This window comes from Euphorbia lathyris, chromosome 8, assembly GCF_963576675.1.
Source record: "Euphorbia lathyris chromosome 8, ddEupLath1.1, whole genome shotgun sequence".
Taxonomy (NCBI): Eukaryota; Viridiplantae; Streptophyta; class Magnoliopsida; order Malpighiales; family Euphorbiaceae; genus Euphorbia; species Euphorbia lathyris.
This window is the reverse complement of record NC_088917.1, coordinates 40,891,672-40,910,591: the sequence shown is the minus strand read 5'-3', so window position 1 is coordinate 40,910,591 and position 18,920 is coordinate 40,891,672.

Here is an 18,920-nt window from a genome sequence, read left to right as displayed (position 1 = left end):
TCCAAATTGGAGGAGAATCATGGTACATGTATTTTTCTTCCAAAATTACCCTTTCTCTTTTATTTTATTCGTACAAATGAAATGATATAAGAGTAATTTTATATATAACTATATTATTAAATCATCACTTACCTTTCTTTAATTACACCTCATTCAAATGAGGCTTTAATGATCTCTGAATGCCATTAATGTATGGATGCACAATATTAATTGCAAGTAAATAGCAACTATGTAAGATATCTTACCCAATATAGAATGTCATAACTTTTATGACGTTTAAAATAAATATGCTATCTTGGATATTAATGCGCATTGAAATACAAAAGGACATTATTCTTAAACCATTCTCATTATGGTTATTTATTAAGAATTCATTATGATATTCATGTGCAGTAGCAATCTTTATGGTTATGACCATTATACGTGATATTATTATTAAAACAAGCACGATTAAAATTCTATTATGAATTTGTTTGACATATAATATTTACTCGGTTTTATCCTTTGACTAAAGTTCATTCTAGAGTCAGGGACCAATGTGAAGGAATTATTAAGTTGATTCCAAGATGAACTATAAATTCCATAAAGAGACATTGCATTATACATGATATTTACCAACAAGGCCAATGCAAACAGTCTTTTGCTATGAAGTATGTTCCGTGGATCAAGCCACTGATCCCCAAGGTAAGTGAATATAGCTTTTATGCCTTACCACAATCTTTTAATAATGGACAGGGTATGCCCCACTTCTGGAGTTCTTTCAGTGCTAACCCACAGGTACAAGGGAATTGCTAATAATGCAACCAGTGCCAAACACTAGCATGAAAAATAAAGCTCAATCCAGATAAGTGTATATTCAGAGTCACTTCAGAAAAATTCCTTGACTATGTCATTAGCAAAAAAGGAGTTAGAGCAAATCCAGATAAAGTAAAAAGCCATGCGAGGAAAAAGGTGAAAAGAGCGCCTAAATAAAAGCCATGCGAGGAAAAAGGTGAAAAGAGCGCCTAAATGAAAGCCCCACTATGGGTGAGAAAGATCCAGAGGTTGAACGGGCGGATCATCATACTAGAAAGATTGTCAACAAGCATATCAAGGTATAAAACAATTCCTAGCAGAACCACCCTTGATAAGCAGACCAATCTGAAGGGGAGACCTGCATTTGTATCAATCTGTCATGGATAAAGCTATGTGCACCGTGGTTATTCAAGAAGAAGAAGGTCAGCAGTTCTCCATCTATTATGTTAGCAAAATGTTGAAGGATGCGGAGACAAGATATTCGAAGCTAGATAAAATGGCTCCCACGGTTGTGACAACATCCATCCGCGTTAAACCATAGCTCCAAGCATAACCTCAACATGATCGAGATCAAGATCAAAAGCTGGCTTCACCATCATGATTCAACAGTGAACACACGAATGATGAGATTGAAAGGCGAGTGCATACCACTCTGGATAGATAAGAGAACAATGCAGAAAGATACGCCATCCAGTTAACAGGAATTCGCCATTCACAGCGCGAATCATGGGGTAGGAGGTGGAAAAAATGATTAAAGCTTCCAACTTGCCACAATATAAAAGACAAGAATCAATATAAGCGGGACATTACATATCCCGAACCCAAAGGAGGGGAGCATGTAACCGTTGGAAGAAACGCCAAAGCGTACTACAGGTTGGCCACCACACTGAAGCTTGCTGGGAGCTGGCAAACTAGATAGCTTTGTCCAGAATAACAAATAACAAGACGACAAGTAGAAGACAGATCCCAAAAAGAAATTCAAAAGTGTCATTAATGTCATAGCATATGGACCAGTGTATCAGCCACCCGTGGAAAAAGCAAAAATATCCGTTCTGGATAAAACATCCCTCAATTGCCCCTTTTGCAGAAACAGGTCCAGTAATCTCTCCACATACAGATACGTTGACAATTGATGGATGGGAGATGAAATGAAGCGAGTAATGGTAGACACGGACAGTTCTTGCAATGTCATCACCATAGGTGCATTCGCCAAACTAAAGGTTGATCCGATCCAAATAGAAACAACCATTGTTGACATCATGGGAGTGATAGGTCACACTATCCAGACTAAGGGCCAGGTAACTTTGGAATGCAAGCAGGCAGATGATGATCAAGCGTGGATTGGTGATCTGGAGTTCTCTATTATGAATGGACAATCAGCTTATAACATCATTCTTAGGCGGCTGTTCATCTCAGAGGTTGTAGCCCTAATTTCCATCCGTCGTATGGCAATGTACATTCCCACCAGCAAAGGAGGAATAATGATTATCGGGAACCAAAAGGCGGTTCAAGAGACCTACTCGGCGTCACTATCGATCCGCCTACAATTCAAAGATGACGAAGGTGAGGAAGATGAACTTGTCACTACAGCTTTGGGTGACACAGAAACACTCCTTATTGCTGATGGAAAGCGGGTGCGGATCGCCAAAGGATTAAAACCTGAGATCAAGGAGGATGTTACGAAAGTTCTCATTGAGTCTGAAAGCCTATTTGCATAGGAGAATGAGATCCCCACAGGAGTAAGCCCAGATGTAATTACTCATAAGTTAAACATCATTGAGGATGCGGTTCTAGTTGCTCAGAAAAGACGGAACCATAGGCCTAAAAATCAGTATTTTTACGTATTCTTATATGTGCATTAAACTGTTATAGTATCCTATATTTTATAATTTATTCTTTCTCGCCATACTTCTTATATTCATTTGCCTAGCTTTTATTCCTGATATACGCCCAGTGGCTGGCGAATGAAAAGTTCCACAGACGGATCAATTACCTCAAAGATAGGACGATTGATCCCCATCACGGGCGGATCCCCTTTCCACAAAGATACGAAGCACAGACCCTCAGGAGCTTTCAAATGAGCTCAACTCTCTCCTCAAAGACAGGAAAAATATTGGTCACCATCAAAAGCGGGTTAAAATTATCTCAAACATGAGAAAATTACACCCTAAACTTTCTCCTCAAAGATAGGAGAATAATAATCTCAGCGGCGGATCAATCTACCTCAAAGATAGGAAACGATTGATCATCGTTAGAGACAGAGTTAAAACATTTCTCAAACGTGAGAACTTTACACTCTCAAATACTCTTCCCAAAGAAGAGTCTCAAGAACTGGCGGCGGATCGATTCACCTCAAAGATAGGAAGCAAAATCGATCGCCTAAGGCAGCTTAACTTCCTCACCAGGAATAAAAGCTTCTAACCTTCACAAAGGTTCACACATTGGGGTACGGCTGGCCACCTGCCCTAAACAATCGGAGAAGTCCTAAGTAAACCAGGTTCTAAAAAGTTACTTGCTAAAAGATATAATGCATTAGTAAAAATAGTTCTGGAAAGAAAAGGGTTCATCTCCAAACAATGAAGCCTCGTCTTCATCCAAACAATGAAGCCTCGTCTTCATCAAAGATAATGAAGCCTCGTCTTCATCTCCAAACAATGAAGCCTCGTCTTCATCTCCAAATAATGAAGCCTCGACTTCATCTCCAAATAATGAAGCCTCGTCTTCATCTCCAAATAATGAAGCCTCGTCTTCATCCAAGTAATGAAGCCTCATCTTCATCCAACTAATGAAGCCTCGTCTTCATCCAAATAATGAAGCCTCGTCTTCATCCAAATAATGAAGCCTCATCTTCATCCAAACAATGAAGCCTTGTCTTCATCAAAGTAATGAATCCTCGTCTTCATCATAGAAATAACGAAGTCTCGCCTTCACAAATGCAAAGTAAAAACACTTTGGAAAATGAGTAAAGGCTAAAAAAGCAAATGCCTAGAGTGTCAAAACCCCCCACAAAATGCACAAAAGTCCCTAAATGGCTGATCATTCTTACAGATCTTTAAGGGCGGGTCATTCTCCTCAATATGGCAGAACTGAAGAAAAGAAGTCCCTAAGGCGAATCATAATCCTATGCGGTAGGAACAAATGGTCCCATAAAGGGCGGGTTATTCCCTTTCTAAAGGAAATATAACTCTCAAGAAGCCCCTAAAGGCTAACAATGGATACGGTTGGCCACCTATCCACAAGGAAGCAAAAGCCCCTAAAAGTGCATCATATCCATATATGATCCCACATAGGGCGGATCTTGTTCATAAGATCCCGCATAAGGAAGCCCCTAAAGGCGCATCATTTCCATATATGATCCCCCATCTAGGGCGGGTCCACTTTCCTCCAAGATAGAAAAATAAAACATCATTTAGACAGCCCTAAAGAGCTTTTTATACCTTTAGGGGGGCTTCTGATAACAACCCAAATTATTCTTGAATAAGGAATAAAGGAAAATTAATAGAAATAATGGCAAACCATTATTCCTTCTAAAAGGGATATTTACGCATGATTAATGTGGAATTAATGATAATTAATGCAGGATTAATGCAGGGGTGAATATGCAAATAATGAAGAAAATGAAGGAGTTTCTAGCATTATGCCACACCACGTGGACCATGGCGAGATACGCCATAACGAGATACGCTCGATGAGAACGAGTAATGGAGACCCGCCATTGTTCCCAAGGAGAGCGTACATACGCCTTGACGGATCTAAGAATACCAAAAGACGCCTTTATTACCATCCATGAATGGGAATAAATACAATTAAATGGCAATTAATGGCCATTAAAGGGGAATAAAGACTTGACTATTCGAATACTCCAACTCTGAGGGTTTCAAGGATAAATGATGGGATTAATGGAGAATTGATAGCAATTAAAGATGAGTAATGACATGACTGTTCATCTACATCTCCATAATATCCATTAATAAGCTAACGGTCATACTTGAATAAGATCAGTAACCGCCATTAATGAGGCATTAATGGAGACTTTCTAGTTACCAAGAGTTACAACTACATTAGTATAAATAGCTTGCATCCCAAGCTATTGATGTACACTTACTGATTCTCTACTTTTGTGCTTACAGTTTATTCTCAGAAATATTACTGACTTTGGCATCGGAGTGTCCCCGGCCGATCCCAACGGCGCCTCACAAGGAAGTGCTCCGATCAAGGATTTTTCCACAAGTTATCATATAGTATTTTTGGACGTGTCTACGGAAATGTAGTCCGTGAGACAGACTTGTATGTTTTGGGAGATATTATTTAAGGTAATGTTGTGGATTCTTCACGAATTTTGATGGAAGGTTTGATATCTACCTCTCATTCGAAGAATAAGAAAATTGGTTATGGGAATATAATTAGTGGAATTATTCTGGGTGCCAATGGCACAATTTTCGTTCTTTGGAGCGAGAATGAACCATTCCCTGTCCTTTGATTTCGAGTCTTGGAGAACGAAGGTCTTGTCAAGCGTGAATTTCGTCTTGGTCTGCGGTTTCTTTCTTCACAAGAGAGAATGTTAAATATTCATATCAAAATAAACCAGGCACAAACACGAAGAATTTCCATTATAATAAAGATGAAGATTAGATTTGTCTCATTGTGTTTAGAATAATATTTTCTGTAAATATGTTTCTATGTTTGCATATTTTCAATGTTTGTGATTGTGTATATATGTTCCTTTTTAATAAAATTATCCATTTTATCAATTTTAGTTTAAGGAAAGCCCTTAAAGCTGACCTTTTATTTAATTTTTAGTTTTGTTTTTGAGTTTTTACAGATTTAAATTACATTAAAGGAGCATTAGTACAAGAAGAAATGGCTTTTATAAGTTGAAACTGTCAAAAATACAAGATTTTGGCTAACAGCTCAAGAATCTCGTACGAGATTCCAAAACTCTGAACGACCAGCAAGCAGCAAGCTAGGGAGGCGAGATTTTATTCCCCTGCCCGCACGTGTCGCGATTGAGATTTCAGAATCTCGATCTTGATTCGCTGATTTCCAAGCGAAAATTGGGTAGAAATTGGACTTTTTCCCTTATTCAATCCTAACTAAAACACCTTTTCTTCTTCCACATTCGATTATACATCAAATCACCTTTAATTTATACCAACTTTTCACCTATCCAACACACTTCTCTCTTTCCCATATAAGATTTTGTTCTTCCCCATACACCTTTTCACTATTCATCTTCTTCCCCAAACACAAACTCCATAACCTAAACCTCCATTTTTTCTATTTTTCTCAAATTTCTCTATTTCTCTCTCACAAAATCCAAAATTGTACACCACCCCTAGACATAAGAAGGTTGCTCACAAGGTTTCCTCCACCTCTAACAATTGTTTGCGTGTTCAATATAGAGCTCCTTTCGATATTGCTTCGGATGAGGAAGGGAAGCGGTATAGGCACTTTTTTGGGCCAAAGATCGTGTTTCACGATATTTTATTCTTAGATTTTGCTATGGTGAGTGATTTTTCTTTCTCCGAAAGGATTAATGAATTTCTTAGGGTTTTAGGTTGAGACAAATTTGCTAGTATGCGTTTTCCACATAGTGAAACAGATATTATTGAATTTTTTGTTACTGTTTCCTATGATAAGAAGAATGGGAGGATTACATTTAAGAATTTGGGTAAAATTTATGAAGTTGGATATGAGGAGATGGGTATTTGGTTTGGTTTTCCTACAAGAAATTTTTATGCTAAGACTAAAAAATTTCAAACCAATCCGGTTTGGAAATCTTTGACGGATTTGGATGGATTTAATCCTAAGAACACTTCTAGCAAGCTCATTAAGGATAATTGTGTTTTCTATTTTCACAAATTTTTATCCTATTCACTTTTTGGGCGAGTTGAAGGGTCTAAGGTTCAAAGTCGGGATTTATTTGTTTTGGGTTGCATTTTTAAGGGATTGGTGGTAGATAGCATTGGGATGATTTTTGATAATTTAGTTTGTGCCTCTGTTTCAACCAATAAGCAAGTTCATATGGGTAATTTGATTATGCGTATTGTTTTGGGTTCTACGGTTAGTTTGGAGCAATTTCAATCCCTTCCTCATGATTATTATTCTCCGATGTTGCATTATGCCACACTTTTACGAGCTAATTTAGTGCTTAGCCAAGGTCCGCCTACATTTATATCTTACGAGGCTAGGACGACTAGTTTATTTGCTAGTTTGGGTGTTGGTGCTTCAAGTTCATATGGGCAAGGTATTCAAGAGGAGGAAAATGAGGAAGCGGATGTTGGTGAAGATGAGGAAAGGCGTGAAGCTGAGGCACCACGTGAAGACGTCGGGGTCAATGTAGATGAAGTAGTGGGTTGGCAATGTGTCTTGGATCAAGTCAATGCCAACAATCGACAAATGAACTTAAGGATCAATGAAGTTGACGAAAACATCAACACTTTGAGGAAGGAGCACAAATCCACTCGTCGACGGTTAATGTCATATTTCTGGCGCCAAGGAGTCGAGTTGACATCATCTCCATCGGATTCTCCTTCCCATTCATAGGTTTTTATCTTTCCTTAATTTTTGGACTATTTTATTTTCATTTTATGTTTGTCTAGTACTCGTTTATTTCGGTTTTAATTTCGTACTCGATCTTTTATGAATTATCAATTTTTGCACCAATGAGGACATTGTCCAATTTAAGTGTAGGAGGTGATATTTCATTTATCTTATTTCGAGTACGAATGTTTGTTGTTTTCATTTTGCATACTTAAAAAAATCATAATTATACATATGCTAAGAAATAATAATACATATTACATATGATAAAAAAAAATTATATCATAGTAGTAAAAAATATATATATATGCTATTAAGGTTATGTAAATGTGCTTGAAATAGTTAAAAATTTCTACAAGGGCATTGAATATTGAATATTATAAAAAATCTCCGAAACTATTTCCAAAGAAAAAGTCTCGAGTGAATGTATATAAGTAATAAAAAATTTATTCGATCTTTCTTTTATATTATGCTAATGCATGATAATATAATTCCTATTTCTATCTTTAAATTAGGTTTATAGGCATTAATCAAACTAACATTTTTAGCTTTTTGCTTGTGGTGAAGCTCTTAGCCTGTTGGTTGAGAGCTTACCTATGATCCTAGAGGTCATGGGTTCAAATCACATGGGGTGGGGGTGGGTTAAGGGTTTTCCTTTCTCTTTAATGTAATCTTCATTTGTTTAATATAAGTGCATTGCGCACAACTTTTAAAAAAAAAACATTTTTAGCTTTTTGCTTGGTTTGATTTCGTCTTACTTTAAATTGAATTGAAGTTTTTAGGGAAACTATAGTCATAATACATATCGATTTAAGTCAATATAGGATGAAGGTACTCTTTTCTTTCCGACATAAATTTTTTATTTATTTTTACCACATATTAAGTAAATTAAGTAATCGTTATCTTAACTTTTGGCCACGATTGCGACCACCCATGTCATAGTCGAGGTATGGAAGAGAAGAAAAATAAATAAAATGGTACTTTTGGCCACGGCTGCGACCACCCTTATCACGATCGAGGTATGAAAGGAACGTTAAATAATTAAAAAGCAAAATGGCGTGTCTAAGTTTAAAGTCACGGTTGCGTCCACCCATGGCATGGTCGGGAGCTCTTAAGTGGGCAATACGACCATTCACAAAATAATTAAATTCATAAAGTCACAGTCGAGACCACCCTTATCACGGACGTGACTAGAAAATAAATTAACAAAAACAAAAATTTATATATATATATTAGATAGTATAAATTGGGAAAAGAAAATTTTTGTACCTAGAAATGCCTTGAGATCGAAGATCAAAAACATGTGTGCTTTCACCCGTCCTGAATGCTTCATTATAAAAATTACAATACAAGTCGGATGATAAATCACTTTAATCCTAGCTAGTTTGATGTTTTGCTTATAAATTTGCCTTATGAAATTTATCTTTTAGTTTGACTAATTTAAAAATGTTTATGTGGAATATAGTCTATTTTTAAGATCGTTTGAAAGATCAATTTTGATGATAATTTTGCTCGGGACAAGTAAAAACATAAGTGTAGGAGATTTGATAAGCCCAAAATGTACCTAAATTAGCATGCATAAATATGTTCAATTTTATGTAAAATATATGTTAATTATATTATTTTGGAAAGATTTCACGTTGATATTTGGTGTTTGTGTGCAAGATGTTAATTATTTGGAAAAAGCTAAATAGGAGCAAAATGGATAAGAAATGAGTGAGAAATCAAGCTTTCAGCGAAAATCACGTATGAGAATCAGAAATCACGTCTGAGAATTGAAACAAATAACCAAAGGAGGAAAAGAATAGTTTCTGTCACTACAAAGATTCTGAAATCTCTACAGGGATGCGCTACAAGGCAGCTGATGTGCCTCTTCCTTCCTCTTCCCCCTGTCATGTTCGAGATTCTTGAATCTCTACAGGGACAACGAAGCTGTTTAGCACATTTTACACATTTATTTCTCCAAGGGACGCATCCTTTCATCCGGATAGAGGCAACCCTTCACCAACGGATACATCTTTTCAGCGTACCTCTTAGAAGATTATAAATAGAGGAAGAATTCAGAGTTTCTGTGGTTACAAAAATTACAAAATTGTTACACAAGTTGTTCAATTGTTAGAGACACAAGATACAGATTTTATTATTTACATTAAGGTTAACCCAAGTCAATTTTATGCATTGTAGACAATCGAGAGGTTGATATTTCGAAGACTCAGCGAGAAGATCCTAGATTGGGGGCGACCCACGGTCTGGCAAACCTGCGAAGTTGAGTAAAGGATTGACAACCTGAAATTCATGCCATTCAAATTTCTTCTTCTCTGTTAACTTGAGATGTTTATAACTCAAACTAATAAATATCTTTTAATTCAATTCCATTTTCACTATTATTTTATTTAAAGTTTGATCTAGCGATATTCTTTAAGTAATTCTAACGGGTGTTTTCATGCAAAAGTATTTATAAAGAGATTTTGGTATTTTCTCATGCAAACTTTGTTGAACACTTAAGCAAATTCGGATTTATATTTGGTCATTGCGATAGGTCGAATAATCGGATTTAGATTCCGAATTTGATTAAGGTTTTCAGTCTTAGGCCAAGAGGAAAGATTGATTACAATTCAATTCCTTTAAATTGAGTAAATTGGTAATTTATTATATCTTTTCTACAAAAATCAAAGTTATAAGTTATGTTTTTTCTTAGTATAAGTTAACCTTGGAACCATTTAAACCATTAATGATTTTATATAAACCTCGAGAAAACGAATTAAATCAGAACAGTAATTTTTATCAAAACATTCTCTGTGGGATCGATATCTTTTATAACTACAAGCGAAACCGTGCACTTGCGGAATCCGCCCAACACACGGCTGGACCATAAATTTCTTGTACGATGTTTTTTATTTGTTAGGCTTCTCCTAATTTGTTAGTTGGCTCTATACATGTGTGCATCATCCGTTGTGGATAAAAACTGCTTCCTCTCCCATTGCCCCTCATATTACGAACATAGTGCTCTTCGTAATATTTGGCATGATTACTAGGTCCGATATGATACCTAATATGTTGTTGAGGTGGTGGGACTGGAACGTGTTATGAGCTGATCCTGTCACCTCGCTCATTGAACCTGAGATTCTACTCTCGAGCTTGTGGTGGGATGTATCTCTCACTGGCACCTGAGGTTGGTGTTCCCCTTCCATTGTTTGTCGGTCCTTGGAATGTTGACTTTTGGGAAAATATCTCGACACATTTTTCTAGGATTTTATCGATCTCACTGGTTAAGTCGACGATCCTCTCCTCGAGGGCTGGAAATTTGTTGGAATTTTCCATGACTTCGTTGTTTGTTTTGAGCATATCCTCGTTGCTAGCTTTAAGCGAATTGCACATAGCCTAATGATTGTATTTCATGGTCTGTAGGAGCACATTTAGGAATTGGCTCATATGACTCTCAATTCTTGCAACAGCCCATGTCATATCGAGTGGGGGCGGTCCTTGAGGTAATTGTTGGTTTGCACCTTCAATATTGCTTACAGTTTCGTCCACGAAGCCTTCGGGCACTCCGGATTCATTGTTCTGATCTAGGCTCTGATTTTGATTTTCTTCGGAGTCTCATGGAATTGGGTCTTTCCCGATGTTCTTCTTAGGAGGCATTCTCCATGAGTATTGATAGGTGATGGGTGTCGAATCCACCAAAGATAATTATAACTTCACTTAGCCGAAAACAAATTGTAAAAGAGCAAGTAAAGGTCGTACCCAAAGGATTAATACTGATCTAATCACAAATATAACCAAGAAATTAACAAAATTAAATAGGGGGGATTGAAATTGTTGATTAATGAATAAATGAAAATTGCAGAATCGAATTGAAATTAAATTGGTGATTCTTATATGATGGAGTTTCGATCAAGGGAAACTCGCAGACTGAACAATTATTTCCTCGTTGATCACTGAAAGTGAGATGACATCATAATGAACATGATCTAGATTGGTTATAGTCGTTCCTTATTCATTCCTGACCTAATCCTTCCTTAATTGTAAAGCAAATCCTAGAGCTCCTAAAGATAAGCTCCTATTCGATCAGACAGTTCTATCTTAGCGTTTAGAATTTAATCTGTCGAAAGCATTAGGAATTAGAAGGACCCAATCTAAGTTAACCGAATTCTTAGCGATTCCGATTTAAACCAAGTCACATGCTTATGCGCTTGAACATAGTTAGGATTTCAGATGATTACAAATCCTATTGCCTAACGTTGTTTCAATGAATGAAAAAGTCGAAGCCCGACCGAACTGTAACCTAAACTTCCATTGAAGGTCTAATTTTATAGATTGATAAACATGTAAACAGATCATATAAAATTAGATTTCTGAAATTAAGAACAACAATCTCACAATAGGAAATAATGCTAGCCTTTGATTAATCCCTTAATCGATAAAGTGTTTAGCTACACATAGTCATGAATTCGACTATGATAACCATTAAAGATGATAAAAATAAATAAAGCTAACTAAGAACCCAAAAAGAGAAAAAAAAACCTAAAAGAAGAAGTTTTGTTCTCCATATATTCATAGAGAAAACCTCATCCTAAAAGTTAGGTAACCAAATAATATCTATCTAAATCAGCAACCTCTTTTACAAATTTCAAATCCCTGATTTTCTGCTTTCTTTTTCGAGTTGGAAAAGGTCCTGGTCAATTTGAACATCAGTAGATTCGGAGGTCCTTAGTCTTGGGCAAGACTAACTCCATTTTCGCTTCAGCTCATTTAATTCAGCATTAAATTCCTTTCTGGTCCAAAGTTTCTTCAATTAAGTCCAATTCTGCTCCTTTTAATCATTTGAGTCTTATGGAGGCAAATCAAACCAAAACAAGCAATAATACCTAAAATAACACCAAATTAATTAAATAACTGAGCACTAAAGTGGACATTTGAACATTGAATTGGAGACTTATCAATAGGTAAAATGATGAAATTGAAGGAAAATAGGCAAACGTTTGGCAGCGGAAATATAAAATTTTTAACCTATTTCCTTTTCCCAAGATCCGTTAATCGTTATTTCATATAAAGAAGGATAGAAGGAAATACCTTTTAGAAGAACTATCTACTGTTGCTAGCGAAGTGCCCTCAACTCTAGTTCCGAGTTCACGAGCACAAACCAAAAGACAAGATCAAACAAGTTAGAATCACAACTGATGAATAGCAACCAAAATAGATTGCCGCTAATAAATCAACACAAGATCAAGGATAAAGAGAAAGAGATGAAAATCAATCGAATGGAAACAAGCGGTGGAAAATTGATCCTCTACGGTGGGGGTCAAATTTCTCTCTCCTTGGGATGGTTAGGGTTGGTCGAAATATGCAAAGGGGAGGGGCATTTATAACCTCTTGTATCTAAACGCTAGTTAGATGGAATTAGGTTATTAATTAAGAATTGTATCCGGAATAAAACTCTTATTTATTATTATCTATAATAATATCCAAATATTAATTATAAGATAATATTAACTTATTTAATAGGATAATAATTAGAAGTAATATAATCACAATAAACCTTCTAATTAAATTATCCTATAATTAATTTAATCCACAATTATAATCTAATTAAAATTATCAAAATTAAATTAATCTCACATGTGTCCAATACATATGGATTTCTACCCCCTGTATTTGGGCCTTAGTGGGCTTAGTTGGGCTTCCATGAATTAATTAATATCCATTCCTCTTTTTGGTTCCAAGTCTTATGTGTGACCCATTAGGTTCTTATTACTACTAGCCGTATACAACCATTAAATTAATTTCCTAAAATTACATTTAATCTTTGTATAACGGAATGAGTGTGAGGACTGTGATAGGCAGAACCGTAAACATTCCCCCAAAGTTATAAGAAGACAGGTTGATTCCGTTGTTGACCTTTCCGTATTAGTTACAGTATAATTCGATCCTTTATCAACTACATCCTTGAACAGAATCTTATGACTATGGATCATGTCAAGTCACATATAGCGAGACGTTCATTTTACTTGTATAGGTCGAGTTAACTCCGAATAGATAGGTTAAGTGAAATCTCTATTTCAAGTCTTAAGCTATCACCCTGCAAGGATTTAGAGTCAAGTCTTCCACAAGCGATCCTTGTACGTATCTCCCATTTATCAGGAGTGACAAATGCTCAATCCAATGTTAACTATCCTGCAATTACTTCCTATGATACCCAACGCCTGCCCGCACACACCCCAAAGTCATCTCTGTTATGAATCGTGTTTGAACAGAGTCAAAGCATTACATTTCATAATCCAGAATCACTAATTAACATTCCTTTGAGTCTGAGGATTACTTATACCTATTAATACCAATGTGATGAACAAGTGACAAGGATAAATCCATCCATCCTGTTATCTCAAGTCGGGTCCCCAATCCTAATAAACTCATTCACTGGATTCATATAACTGTCCAGATATCTGCATATCTGTAGCTTGTGAGATCAGTTCTTTGTCTCGACAAAAAACATTGTTACATACAAGTCTCTACAGTATTATGTCAATCCCTATTCAAAACATATTACTCGACTTGGGGTGGTTTTAAGTTTATTAGTTTATTATAATGTTTTGTCTCACTTCATGCTTGTATGAACACTTTATAATCACTTTAAATAAACTTGGGGATTTCCTTTTATTAGACTTATTTAGTTCTTAAAAGTAACTGCCTTTATACAGTTTGAAAACCATATCTTATTAAAACAACTGACATAAAGAACAATTCATTTACAACTGGTTTATATCCTAGAACAATTGACTATAGGACACTAAACCCTAACAGAAATTGAGTTAGTAATTGAAAGTAAGCAAGTAAGTGAGTAAATAAATACTTATTAAAGCAATAATAAAGCAACGCATGAATAACGAGCTAATTTTAAAAATGCTAAAGTTAAATTTTTTTGCTAAATATTTAAATGTTTGAGGTCCTAAATGCAATTTTTGGCAAAGAATAAAAATAGGTCCCACTGGGCGTGCCAAAAATTGTTAGTGATATTTTGCAAATATGCTAATTCTCAACCTTGACACGTGTGGTTAGGGTGCAGGAGTGGCAGAGAAATTATTTTTCAATTAAAATGGGTTAAGTTTGTGGATTTGCGCACCGAAACTTGAAATCTAAACGAAGCGATTGGGGAGGGACACAAGGATTGAAAACATCCATCTTGGGTCTCTAGCGTCGTTATAGAAACTTTGCTAGATAAATTAATTTTATGTAGGCATGTTACCATTCGCAACTTGGCTCGGAGTGTTGGAAGGTTCGTGAGTATTATAATGTTTTGTCTCACTTCATGCTTGTATGAACACTTTATAATCACTTTAAATAAACTTGGGGATTTCCTTTTGTTAGACTTATTTAGTTCTTAAAAGTATCTGCCTTTATACAGTTTGAAAACCATATCTTATTAAAACAAATGACATAAAGAACAATTCATTTACAGCTGGTTTATATCCTAGAACAATTGACTATAGGACACTAAACCCCAACAGAAATTGAGTTAGTAATTGAAAGCAAGCAAGTAAGTGAGTAAATAAATACTTATTAAAGCAATAATAAAGCAACGCATGAATAACGAGCTAAATTTTAAAAATGCTAAAGTTAAATTTTTTTGCTAAATATTTAAATGTTTGAGGTCCTAAATGCAATTTATTCATAAGACATTAAATTTAAGTGTTGATTTATTCATACTAATGTGTTTGTTGAAGTGTGTTGATAAACTAAGTTTAAGTTCAAAGAAATAAGAAAAGGCCTTAAGCCTTGAGTCAAAGCCCATAAGATAAAGGCTTGTGGATCAAGCTCCAGCCCAACAGACAGAAGGATCCAGAAGCAAGCGTAGCTGTCTCAAAGATGAGACAAACTCGGAAGACATAACAAGCCACACTGGACAAGATCAAGAGTTGACTCTAAGCAACTGACAAAGCCTCACCATAAGAGGAAAGTTTCAGAAGCAACAGACAGCTTGTCTCTTGGTCAACCTGAGAACTTTGCCTGATTTGGTTAGACAATCAGTCTGCTTCCGACCTAGCCTGAAGCACAGCGCAACAGACAAATCAAGGGTAAAAGATAGAAGACCATTGGCTGTTAACATTGGCTTCTGAGGAGTGAAAGTGATAAAAGAGCGTTTCCCTCCCAACGGTTATTTTGAAATTTGAAATGACCACAGCCTTCAGGTGTCAACTATAAAAGGCCCCTCATTTGCGACATTGGAACTTGATCTTCAACGCTGAAATTCTGATTGAATCATTTCTTGAAGTTTCGAGCAACGCAAAGAAAAAGCAAAAGCAGTTACACAAACGTCTTTATTCTTCCGTGTAATCAATTCTTTAGATCTTTCATAGTGTTCTTAGATTAGAACAAAATTATCAATCTTTTAGATTAGTTCGGAAGCTCTATTGTTTGTTCGGTATTCAGCAAACATAGAGTTAGATAGTTTTGAGTGTAGGATTATAGAGGAAGGTACTCTATAATAACTCAATAGCTATTGTAAGGGTTTGTGCTCTACCACAAAGAGCTCAATAGTGGATTAAAGCTCGGAAGAGGAATTCCGGGGAGTAGATGTAGGCAGGAGGCCGAACTAGGATAAAACTGCTGAGTATCACTCTCTCTAACTTTTACTCTTAATTGTTTGCTTTCATTTTGGAAACATAAATTAGTCAGAGTTGTATTTAAACTGAGCTAACTTCGGAAGCCCTTCTGAGGCATCATCTTTCGAACTAAGGATAGAATCAATCTTAGTTGTTGATCAACTAAAGTTGCTTCTGAACCTTAAATATTTATCCTCTGAACTGTGCTATTGAACTGTGAGAAATATTTGAACTTGGCTAAATTTTTAAACTCTAAATAGTTCCATTAACCCCCCCCCCCCCCCCCCAGGAATTAATTCTCACATAACAAGGGACCAGCACCTGCAACAAAGTAACATCATACTTGTTAGATAGAGCCTCAAGCACCCTGGACATGTTGGTCAAAGTTGATGCTATATTTAGTGAATTGTTTTCATCTGAAATTTGTAAGTAAGGCCCCTCCCGGTTTCAGCTTGGAGGAATGAATCCCAGATCATCAGCCACCGAAGAAGTATGGAGTGCTTCTTCAATCTGGCCAACAAGACTTCACCTGTATTGCCAGGAGCAAGATCTGCATCAATAGTATTTTCTTTAGAACCTTTCTTTGGCGGTACTTTAGTGTCGGGCCCATTGAGCGTACCAAAATATGTTTTACCTTTTTGTTTCCTATGCGGGCGTGTCAGAGATTGTGCGGGAAAACCCCCAAATTTGTCAAATCTACTTCTTGGAATCAAACAATTGTATAAAATCCTAAAATATATAAAGGCTTAAAGTTCACAATCAATTATACGGGATTAATATTAATTGAAATCGAAATATGCCAAAGAAAGTTGTATCAAAATAACTAGAAAATTACAAAGACTTGAATTCGAGAAAGAATTTATATTGAAATTGCATAACAAACTTATAGGGATTGAACAGATTAGCAATGGAGAATCCTTTGAACAAAATAAAACGAGTAAAATTGCTAGATTAACATTGAAATTTAAGTTTTTGAGTCTGATTTTGTGTGTTCTTGTGTGTCCATTCTCGTGTAAAACCTTCTATTTATACTGTAAGTGTCCTGTGATCATGAGTGTCATCAACTTCCTTTTCCACGTTTGATAAAGAATGCTCCATGATTACAAAAATTACTCGTCAATTACTCTTCCAACAACATGCTTCCAACTTCCCACTAACACTCATAGCTTATATATTGTTATGTAATTACTTAATTAATTACAAATTTGAGTGAGAATGTTTGGTAATTTACCAATTCGGTCCGAACCTCTACATATTACATAATTTAGGCCGAATTGAAGATAAGTAATTAATTAATTAGAGATTTGAACCAAAATATTTGGTAATTTATCAAATCGGCCTGAATATCTACATGTTACACGATCTTAAACCAGAAAAAGTAGGAAACCGGCCCAAGGGGTAATATAGGCTTATTGGTTTGTTTATTAGTGGGGGGGGGGGGGGGGGGGGGGGGGGGGGGGGTGGTGGTGAGGGTAGGAATGAGAAATGAGAGTAATGTAAAAAGTGAGAGTTAGGGAGGCAGTCGGAGAGGAAGGGTGAGATGGCCCCAAGATGTCTTGGGTGTATTAAGACAAGATTAGAAAGCGTGGGTACCCAATTGTTGGATTAACAACAGCATATTTCCCCACCTAAACCCACACAACAAACAAACCCTATAATAGACACCCTTGTTTCCATGTGCACTAATTTAAGAGCAACATTCCAAATTACACAACCCCCTTTTTGCCCCTCTCCCTTTAACCAACAATCTTTTCGGGAACTCAACTCTCCCTATTCAAATTACTAATCTACAAATTGCTAATCCACCCTAACATTAATTCTAATTAAATGACTTCCAATAATAATATTCTTTCTATATATCCTACACTTAACTAATCTACAAATTGCTAATCCACCCTAAGAATATTTTGATTGATTGTGAAACATGTATAGCTATGGAGACTTGAGGAGTTGATAGTTTAAGAATTGAGACATCTTACTCTTCACATCATCCATCCATCTCTAAGTTGGACCAATAATTTAATATGATATTACATTTCAAGCAATAAAATGTTATTAATTATTTTATATATTTTCTTGAAATGAATTACTTTATATATTTTTAATTAATTATTTATATAAAATTCTAGACTCTAAAATATAAAGCCTATAAATTTTAAAATATATAACGTGAAATTAAATTATTAATTGGATATAAAGATGAGATGGTACAATAGAATTGAATTATAGAAAATTGGCAACAAATTTAGTTTCCATTCCGAAATGAAGTTGAAAAAATGGTACCTACTTGATGATATGTTCCAATCTCCTTTTGGAGAAGATTAAAGGGGCCACTTGATTAACGGTTGATTTTGCATACAGAAAGATTAACTGGGTGTTTGTTTACCTACTTTTCACCTCCTGTTTGCCTTTTCATTTTCAAAGGCATAGTTTTAGGTGTTTGGTTAGTCTTTTTTTGTTTGCCTTTTAAGATTGAAAAGCAGCATTAAGTGTTTGGTTAGTGACCTCCGGTTTGCTTTTTACACCTGAAAAGAAGCTTTTTCCAACAGCAACAACAAACAGCAAACAACAACAACAACAAACAGTAGGTAAAACAAACGGGCCCTAAGTGTTGAATCCAAAATTCAATTATGGGTAAACAGTTTGTTTTTGTTGTGGTTAATAGTATTTTAATTTAAGAATAATGATTTAGTGATATGATAGTTGGAGTATTTTAATTGCATTTTTGTAAAATTCAACAACATACACCTCATGCTCATCTGTTGTCCTTAAATCGCGCCCTAAATATGGAAGTTCTTAGAATAAAGTGACCGAAACCTCCTTACAAAACCATAACATAACATGAAAGGAGGTGAAGTCCATCCTATGGTTTTATTGGAAATTGAGATTAATTTAAATTTATTAAGATTGAATTATAAGAATGTCCATTAAATTAAATGTGTAACTACTCCGAGAGAAGAGAAGAGAAGAGAGACGGGTGTA